Source organism: Hippocampus comes, unplaced genomic scaffold (genome assembly GCF_001891065.2).
Source record: "Hippocampus comes isolate QL1 unplaced genomic scaffold, H_comes_QL1_v1.1 scaffold56, whole genome shotgun sequence".
Lineage (NCBI taxonomy): Eukaryota > Metazoa > Chordata > Actinopteri > Syngnathiformes > Syngnathidae > Hippocampus > Hippocampus comes.
The window spans coordinates 647,740-657,332 of record NW_017842056.1 but is presented as its reverse complement, the minus strand read 5'-3'; positions in this window follow the sequence as shown (position 1 = coordinate 657,332).

Below are 9,593 nucleotides of genomic sequence, written 5' to 3'. Positions count from 1 at the left end.
ATCGCTTTGATGAAAAAGTCGTCGTTGTGGTCTTACTGTTTTGGGATGTGCGTGTTTCAAGACAAGGTTTTGGAAGGTGGCCCAACGTCACAAGCTTTTTATTGAATGATATAGAACTCCAATTGATTTCCTATCATGTATTTTTTTTCTTTTTCTTTTTTTTAATCCAATTTTTTACTTTCATAGTGTATTTATTGGATTACATGTCATGTATTTTTTATTATGTTTTGTTCAAGGGAGGTTTATGATTATGATTATTATGTATTTATTTCATTATCTTAAAACATGTTCAGTTAAAATATTGATTAATTTCATTGAAATATTTGGACTAAATTTGTTTGTTTTGAATTAGACTCTTCATTAAAATTGTGGCAAAATGGCCGCCCCCGAGATGGACAAAAACCGGTGGATTTGACTGCTTAATATCAATGCAGTGTTGAGACTCGTGGGGCTTCATTAAAACATACTGATTGCAAATAATTTTTGGGAGAGATGACTTCCTCTTCAAAGGGAAAACCATGGCCATGCAGAGAATATCAAACATGAACACAAAGGAATAGGAGATACCAACAATTCCTTTTATCACAAAGAAGTAAAAATTGGAATTATTATTTTTTTTCTTTCCTTTTGTGGTTTGTTGCGATCATCTCCTCTCAAGAGAGCAACATGCTGGTTGGTCATCGGAAGGCTCCCACGTGTTGTTAAATGCAATAAATCATGTTCGTGTCTCAGAAATAGTGATAATGTACTTGGGTCAATTTGACCCGGGATCTGTTTCATTCTCCCCACCAAAAAGTGAGTTAAGTCTTCAGTCCCGAAGGTCTCCGAGCTTGTGGCGCCAAAGTTATCGGCAGAAACCATGGAGAGGATGCGCGCGATCCAAGTCGTGCTTTCCGTCGACGGCGTACGGCTTTTGCGGTTACTCCATTTCAGGCTCCGTGTGACTTAGTGGGACCGGCTACAGTTGAAAAATTCAGTGCCTGAGTGTGTTGCTCCTTATGTCGATGAGCGCAAAGTTGAGTCTCCGTCGGAGGCAGCAGTTCCTGGAGAGGAGCACGCATTTATACACCAGAGTAATTTCGGCCCACACGGGAATGAGGTTTTTTTTTTCTTTCCAAAGCAGAATAGATCATCTGTGGAGTTGACTTGCAAGCAAAGTGGGCCTCCTGTGACCCGTATTTTCCGCACTATAAGGCGCACCGAAAAGTCTTCTATTTTCTTAAAAGCTCACGGCGCGCCTTAAAATCCGATGCGCCTTGTGTGTGGTCATGACAGTAATATGTCGAACCGAATATGGCTCCTTGCTGGAGATATGCTTACAATGTTCTAACTTGCTGTTGGTTCAGTGAACTGTGTCGCTGCTTTATTATATACGTTTTTGTTGCAGCTCCGAAAAAAGGAGGGTTGTGGTGTTGTTTTTTTAAAACGCACACTTTATGAATGGTTTTCACAGTCTCAACAAATACAGTTCCGCCTTTGTCCGTCTCCGTTCCTTCTCTTCTTCCTTCGACTCGAGAGGCGTTCATGACCGCCTTGGCAAAACGTAAATTAACGATTTCTTCAATGAAACTACGAAAATTGAAAATAATGCATCAAATGAGAATATCAAGCGAGGAAATCACAAAATAAATTCTATAGCCCCACCACAGAATTTATTTTGTGATTTCCTCGTTGGTGAATACACAATAAAGGAATAAATAACAAACACTTCTGAGACAGTCCAGTCTCCTACATGTGACTGACATCTGATCGTTCTGTTGGGGCTGTACTCAAGGAAATGCCAAGGGGGGGGGGGGCTATAGAATTTATTTTTTGATTTCCTCGCTTGATTTTCTGTTTTGATACATTATTGTCAATTTTCATAGTTTCATTGAAGGAATCGTGAATTTATGGTTTTTCGGAGGCGGTCATGAACGCCTCTCGAGTCGAACGGAAGGAGCGTAGTGACATCTAGTGGATGCATCGTAGATTGTGCCTTATAATTCAGTGCATCCAATATATGATTTTTTTTTTTTTTTTTAAATAGCCCATTCATTGAAGCTGCGCCTCTTAATCCAGTGCGCCTTTTAGTGCGGAAAATACGGTAGTCTGCTTTTCCCTTCCCCAAGTCTCCGCACAAGTTTGGTCTTGGAGGTTTGAGATCTTGGGCTCATATTTTGCGGTTACCGTTCGTTGGAACAATTTAACGTTGATGGAGTCAAACAAGTCAGGTCAAGTTCAAGCTGCTGCGACGGCGGCTCCCGGATGGCGTCGTGTCTTTGATCTTCCGGGATACAGACGAGTTCCGATGACAATTTTGAGAACGACGGGAGCTGTTGAGTCTTTCATTTCGGAATCTGATTTGCCTTTTTCAAAGCAGTCGGATCCTGGTCGCTGCGTCGCGGTTTGCGGGATGGCTCCGCTCTCTCTCCCGTGCGGTTTGCTAGATGAGGATGTGGCTGCTGCCGTTCCATCTCAATTGAGGGAGCGCACGTGATATTGAGGCGGAAGTTGTGGGCTGACGGGAAGGCAATTTGCTTTGAGAAGCAGCTTTCAGCCCCCCCGCCCCGGAGAATGGTCTCCAGATCGCCGTGACCTGTCTCTCCAGGTTTTTCCTGTTTGTGCTCGAGCGGTCGCTTGAGGAGTTTTCAGTAGCGCGTGACTGTCCTTCGGCTGCGAGGTCCAATGCTCACGGGTGGTTCACCCGGTAAAACAGAAATTGTAATCGCCTCACTTGAAAATGAAACGGAAAACAAAAGTGTGACAAAAAAGCGGAGTCGCCCGCTTTTTGTCCGGGCGACGGAGCCAAACGACAGCTCGCATCTTGAAAAACTCAAAAGGTGCGCCACTCGGATCTCGTGTCACCACCGCGTTCGTCCTCAGAGCGACAGAAGCGGTCGTCACTCTGACTTTTCTTCATGCCCTGTAACGCAATGCCGATCAGGACGGACTGCGCGAGCGCTATGGCCGAGAGAAGTTGCAGTTTTTTCGTGTTTTCTGCAGATCAAGAGGAGTTCCTGACAGAAGCCAAATGGGGCTGATTAATATTCATGAGCTGTTCATGTCTATAATCCGTTTTTAATTGATTCCTTTCAATGTGTCAGGAAGTGAGCGTCCAAATGGACTCGGCAGTATTTCAGGGACTTCGGAGGCAGAGGAAAATGTACGCGCTAATGGTCGGTTTATTCGCCGGCCGACTCGTAATGGCCGAGCTCTCTTTTTTTTTCTCTCTCTCTCTCCATCTCAGCGCTTGCTAATAAGGCTTCACTAAACGGCGCCCGAGAGCTCAGCAGAGGCTTTTAGGTAGTCAAGGTTCACAGTTGGCAACTTTCCATGTTATTTATTTCGTTGTCGGGGTTTTCCCAACTGCATATTTTTTTTTCTTTTCAATTCTGGAAGGAATCATAAAAGTATTGTTAAGTCTCAGTGTCAGCAAACCGGAGTGCGGCGTCGTTAGCCTTGCCATGTGTTGGTATGGTTTAGCTTGTGCTTTTGTAAACAGTGGGGGATTTGGATTCGGCTTTTCTGCATAGCAGCAGTGATGCGTAATTACCTTTGACAAGAGCAGACGATTGCGGCCGTTTGGGAACGGGTAGCTTCAATGTAGGAGGCGGCCGCAATTTTTTCATCAGTGCTACTGGGGAGCCGCATTGGGCCATGCACGTGCAAAACAGCCCACTGCACCAAAGTACATCATAGTATCTTGTCATTTTTCATCAATGTCCATTTCTAAATTCATGTAGAAAAGATCCAGCCTTCAGCAACATGTGAAAAAAAAACCCCGCAAAACAAAACGCGGACTTTTTCTCTGGGAGTGCATAGGGATCTCATGCATCAAAATGACCATTCAAGGACGGCACAAAACTGCTGAGCAGCAAAAGAGTATCCAAAATATCAAAACAATTTTTCCACCCAAAATCACCTCACGAAACATTTTAATGACATCGAGACACTGTTTTTGTTCTGCATGTCATTCCTCATCCACCCCAAAATATTTGGCCAACACACTGTCATAGAGAGCAGTACAATATGCGGTGATGTCCGCTATCTAGTGGTGAATGGTGATATTACAACTTAGCCAGTGGACCCTCTCATTTGCTGAGGAAAAGAAACTGGGGCGATTTTTTTGTTGTTGTTGTAAATACCGGGGTTGGCATGGGTGTTCTGCCCCCTCCCTCCCTAAAAAAACAAAAACATGTACAAATAAAATGAATTAGAGTGAAAAAAAAAATCTGCGAATACATGAATCCGCAGGTGCTGAGCTGCAAGAGAAATGAGAGGTTCCACTGGAGTCGAGCAAATACATACAATACATATACAGTCTATGCAAAAATATTTACAAAAAAAAAAATAAACTGCATGTGTGTGTCTTACTTCTACTCAAAGTGCCTTCTTTCATTTCAGGTCTGCCATTTTTCCACTCTTACCGTTCGAAATGAGCTTTTGGAAAACATGCGAGTGCGTCATGCCAAATTCCACATCCCGCCATCCAGATGTGCATACTTTCCAAATGATTCCAGAACGAAGATGGGCTCATCTCTTTTCATTTTTTGTCCGATAAAACAGAGATCGCTACTCCAACCATCGATAGATAGAAAGAAGGAAGGATGGAGAGAGAGAGAAAGAAAAAGAGAGAGAGAGAGAGAGAGAGAGAGAGGGGGGGGGCAGACGAACGAACGGACGGATAGATAGATACTGTAATGTCTCCATAATAGGATTAAGACCACATCACGCAAGGGTAGTGCTCAATGCGATGCTAAAGCCATCATGGATGAAGTGACACACACACACTGGCTGCTGATAACAAGACACGTATAAATCATTCATGAGAATTTTCTCACAGAGAGTGAGAGATAGTGGATAGAAAGAGCGCAGGAAGAAAAGAGGAGAAGAAAGAGTCCATTCAGAGAAGGGGATGGACTCGGAGTCTTTCTTTCTTGCTATTTTTTTTTTTTTTTTTTTTTTTTTTTTTTAGGGGAGGGGGTGGATTTTTTCTGTTTTTCAGACGTTATTATGGTCAGCGGGCTTTTTAGCTCCATGGCGAGGTGCTCTGGCAGCATGCTTGCAGCCGCCGGTATGAAACGAGTTTGATAAGAGAGCAGGATTTGATTGTATTTTTTATTTATTTTTTTTAATCATCACTAAATGGCACCTTTGATGAAGCACAAGGTGGTTGAAAGACGTCCCGTGAATAGCTTTTCGAAATACCGATTGACATTGGCCAATCGGTATGAATAGAAAAACATGTTGTATCATCTTGTACGTTATACATCATACCATGCACACCACATTTGATGAATATTCATGGATGCAGCTGCTCGTGCCATACTTTCTTTTCCACAATCCGATCGAAGAATTTTTTTTTTCCCACTTGGAGGTGGAGAGTGTATGAACATTGCACTCAGGGTCAGACTTCCCTGCTCCGTGTGATGGATGCTGCGCGCAAGGACATGGCAGGGGATGCGTCATCGTGATGCAACAGAAAAACTCCAATCGTGACTTTGATTGGCAAGCACTCTTTCGTTGGTCTACGTGTCGCCTGACGTTGACGGGCAACTCTGCGCGGAGGCGAGTTACGGCTGGTCGTCATTTCGTGGATGGATGCAGGCTGGCCGAACGGAGGTAGGGAGGTCTGCGCCGCCGCGGGGGTGGTCACAGCTGACTCCAATCAAGGCCAATCAAAGCGGCTCCTTTCACGACCTTGAAATGCGGCGCTCCGGTGGGGCAAGGACATCGCGGAGTGCACGCAAACTTGTTTTCGACACGCTTTGCCCACGCGCGGGTGAAACAGCGGCGCGGTGAAGTGGGCACTTGGAAAATTCCCCACCGGCCCTGAATGTTTGTGCGCCTGAGCGGCAATCCGTCTTTGGTTCGTCTGCACGTGCCCTGGCAACTCTGCGCGGAGGCGAGCGACAGTTGATGAGAATTTCGTCGACGAGCGCAGGCTGGCAGAACCGAAAGAGAGGAGCCTGACTGGCTATCAGTCTTTGCTTCGTCTACATGTGCCCTGATACTGACGGGTGACGAGCCCGTTGTTGGTCCATCTGTGCTCTTCATGTGCGCAAAAAAATAAATAAATAAAAATTGAATGGGACAGATGGAAGGTTCTGATTACGGCTTGAGAAGGACTGCTTGAAACAGCTGAAGAATTTTCTTCACAAAGGGTAAAAAAAAATAAATAAAAAGATTCCAGAAGAAGTCATCATGGTCCTTTTTTCACATGCGGCGTCACACCGACGAAGCGAACACCGCCGCCGCGGCTCGCAGCCCCTCACCATGGAAACTGTGTTCCCTATCGTCATGACAACCGTCAACCGGGAAGAAGAGCACAAAGCCGTGAAAAGAGGGGGAAAGAAGAAAGGAGCGTCATCAAGGTTGACACTTCGATTCGACCCCCCCCACCACTCCTCATCTTCCTGAGCTCGTCTGATTTTAAGAATCCTCTCGGTCATTAGGGTGTAAAACTCTCAGCTCCCTCTCGGAGCGTCCGCTTTGTTTTCGAATTGAGACACAGTAGCTGCACCGTTCTCCTCATCCCGCTTTAGCTTTCATTCAAGCAACGAAGTCCCGACGGGCCAATCGTAGCGCAGCGCGTGGCTGAGATGACAGTGTGGATAGAGTTCAATTAAAAAAAAACAAACAGAGAAAGAAAAAGAAAAATACCCCGCTAAGTCTGTTTTTAGCATGCTAACGCCAGCTCGGCTTCTATTCCAAACTCGTGAAACAGCACAAGACAAAAGCCGAGCGCGCTCCCTCCCTTGTGCTCCGCTGATGCGAAATGCTATTCGTCTCCATTGTATTCCTTGGATCGGATTGTCCTGAAGTGTGCCCGCGGACGCACTAACGCACACACAGGCACATAATGACACCGCCACATGTCGCGAAGAAAACAGATTAGCCGGCCTTTAAATTCATTTAGTGACATAATCAAATGAATTGAGAGGAAACGTATTCATTGCTGCTTTGCGGCTTGCTTGGGGTTGGAAATGAGACCAAGATTTTTTTTCCGCCGATGTGCGAGCGGTCATTAGCGTCGCCTGCCGTTTCAAATCTCCATGGCGATGTCCTCCTGCACACCTTCTCCCCCTTCACCGCCGCATCCTGCATGCGCAGGTGCTGAAGATCAAAACGGCATGTCTCACGATCCGGTATCGATACGTCACCCGGCCATATCAGGGCACGTGAATGCAAACAACTGACTGGTCGCCATTTTAGATCAGTACACATCTAGACGAACAATGGACCGGTCTCCGGTGGTTATCAATTTCAAGATATTTTCTTCATTGAATTGCTGATTTTCTTCCAATATTTCAATAATTATCATTTGCCAAATACGGCGATGCCTGGAGATTTTTTTTTTTTTTTCCTCAAGATACAAGCTGTCACCTGGTTCAGCGGTCCCCAACCTTTTTTGCCCCACGGACCGGTTTAACGTCAGGAGAATTTTTTTCAGGGACCGGCCTTTAAGCTGCGGCGGATAAATGCAACAAAATAATATGATATGACCCGCATGAAAACTGTGCTATTTTCTCAACAATAATAAACACGAATCGTGACACGAGGAACGTCCTATCTGGCCGCAACACTCTCTGGTCGCCATGGTAATGTTTAAACGTGCCTTCAAAATAAGAGACGCCGCAAATACAAAGTGCATGAAAAATATGACTCACCATCACCGCTCCCGGGTTTCATTTTAGCGCTAACCTATCACGTGACCGAGAAGCGCGCCTTCACCTGCGTCAAGGGTGACACGCTGTCGACGGATGTAACAAAGAATCTGGTAATTTTTCAAAATAAAACATCTTGTGAATTCCGAAATAAATGACACGGAAGTAATGTCAGTTATTGATTCTTTCTGTGCGGCCCGGGGGTTGGGACGTGACTGCTTGATTTTTTGGGGGGGGGTCTTCAAAGCAAAAATTTGAGGTAAGAGTGTGCTACGGACCGCCATTGCTCGATGGCGGGAGCAAATTTGACAACGTCCCGCCCCCGACTATTCACATTGGTTTGTACTCAACCCTCGAGGTGAAATGGAAAAAACAAACAAACAACCAACCCCCCAAAAATTATTTTCCCTTGCAAAGATTGCGAGATAACGCAAATTTCTGTTGTTCTTTTCGTTTTTCTTCCATGTCACCTGAGGGCAGGCACGTCCACCTCCTGGCCTGGAGTGCCGGCCGCCCTCCTGCCTGTTTTCCGTCTCTCCCGGTTGCAACACACCTCATTCAGGCGATCAGCTCATCAGGCAGCTCTGAAGCGGCATTAGAACGATGCGGATGATTTGAATCAGGTGCGTTGCTCCTGGGAGAGCTGGAAAACAGGCAGGACGGCGGCCCGCGACGACCCACTTTGGACACCCCCCGCCCGAGGGGTTCCGTAGGTCTCCTTGCAACGGAAGCCACAAAATCAGTTGGTGGCGTTAATGTGCCTTGAAGGCACCAGGAAAGAAGAGCAAGGCCGGCCAATACGTTAGGTACACTTGTGTTTGGTGCTCACTTTTGAATTGTTTCCGCGTCGTGTGAGGAGCAAATGTTCCTGCGTGTTTTTCCACAGTACAACACAAATTGCAAATCATCTGTATGACATTTTTTTATTTGGGAATGGGCTGATCAAGATTCCTTGCATTTTCATTCATTTCAAGAGGCAAAGATGAAACGAGGTTCCGTTTTGGCAGTCTCACGGCACCACTGTATCGCCATGGTAACATAAGCCATACAGAAAAAAATGACAACAGGCATCGGATGCCATCTGGAAAAAAAACATTATTTTTCTTTTTCTTTCTTTTTTTATTGGTCAGCGCGACACTGCGCTTAAAGGGGAGTCTATTCAATTCGTATGCGCATCGAGACACAAGACGACGTGACACGCAAACGCACGGCACACGACGACGGATGTGCTTCTTTGTCATTATCAAAACAAGACATTCTTCATTCACGGTACATACATGTGTCATATCCACGGATATACAGAAGAGTTACAAAAACACACACCGAAAAAAACAAAAAAATCAAAACCAAAAAAATTTGGGACGGCGCTACATCGTGTACAAAGAGTACAACTGTGCTTCTCATTAAAAAAATGTCTACACGTGGATTGAAATCAACTCGTCAGAAACATAAGGCCACTATGGTCGACCGTGAGGAGGACTATTGGACACAACGTGGAACGCAGTCGTCAACAAGGGCTGCTTCGGACGCAGGTTACATCACAGCTGCATTGGCGGACGGGAGGCCTCGATGGACCGAGCGCACGAATGGACGCGAAGGCTGGAGTTGCACCCGCGCCGCTTGGATGCATATTTGGAGTTTCGAGTGTCCCGTGTGACTGTTTGCGGTGATGAGACAGAGGAAGCGACACGCAAATCGCATTCGTGTCACTACAACTGAACGCTCAAGTGTTTTCCCCCGACTTCATGTTCCGTACGTCACGAAATGACAATCGAGCAGACGTATTTCGCATTGAATCTATTTGGACTTCGAAGGGAGCGTATTGACGTGATATTTACATACGGCTTGAATATTTCGTTGGCATCATACGATGGGTATAAAAAGTCTGCACACCCGTGTAAAAATGCTAGATTTTTGTGGTGAAGAAAAAAAATGGACCCCCCCCCC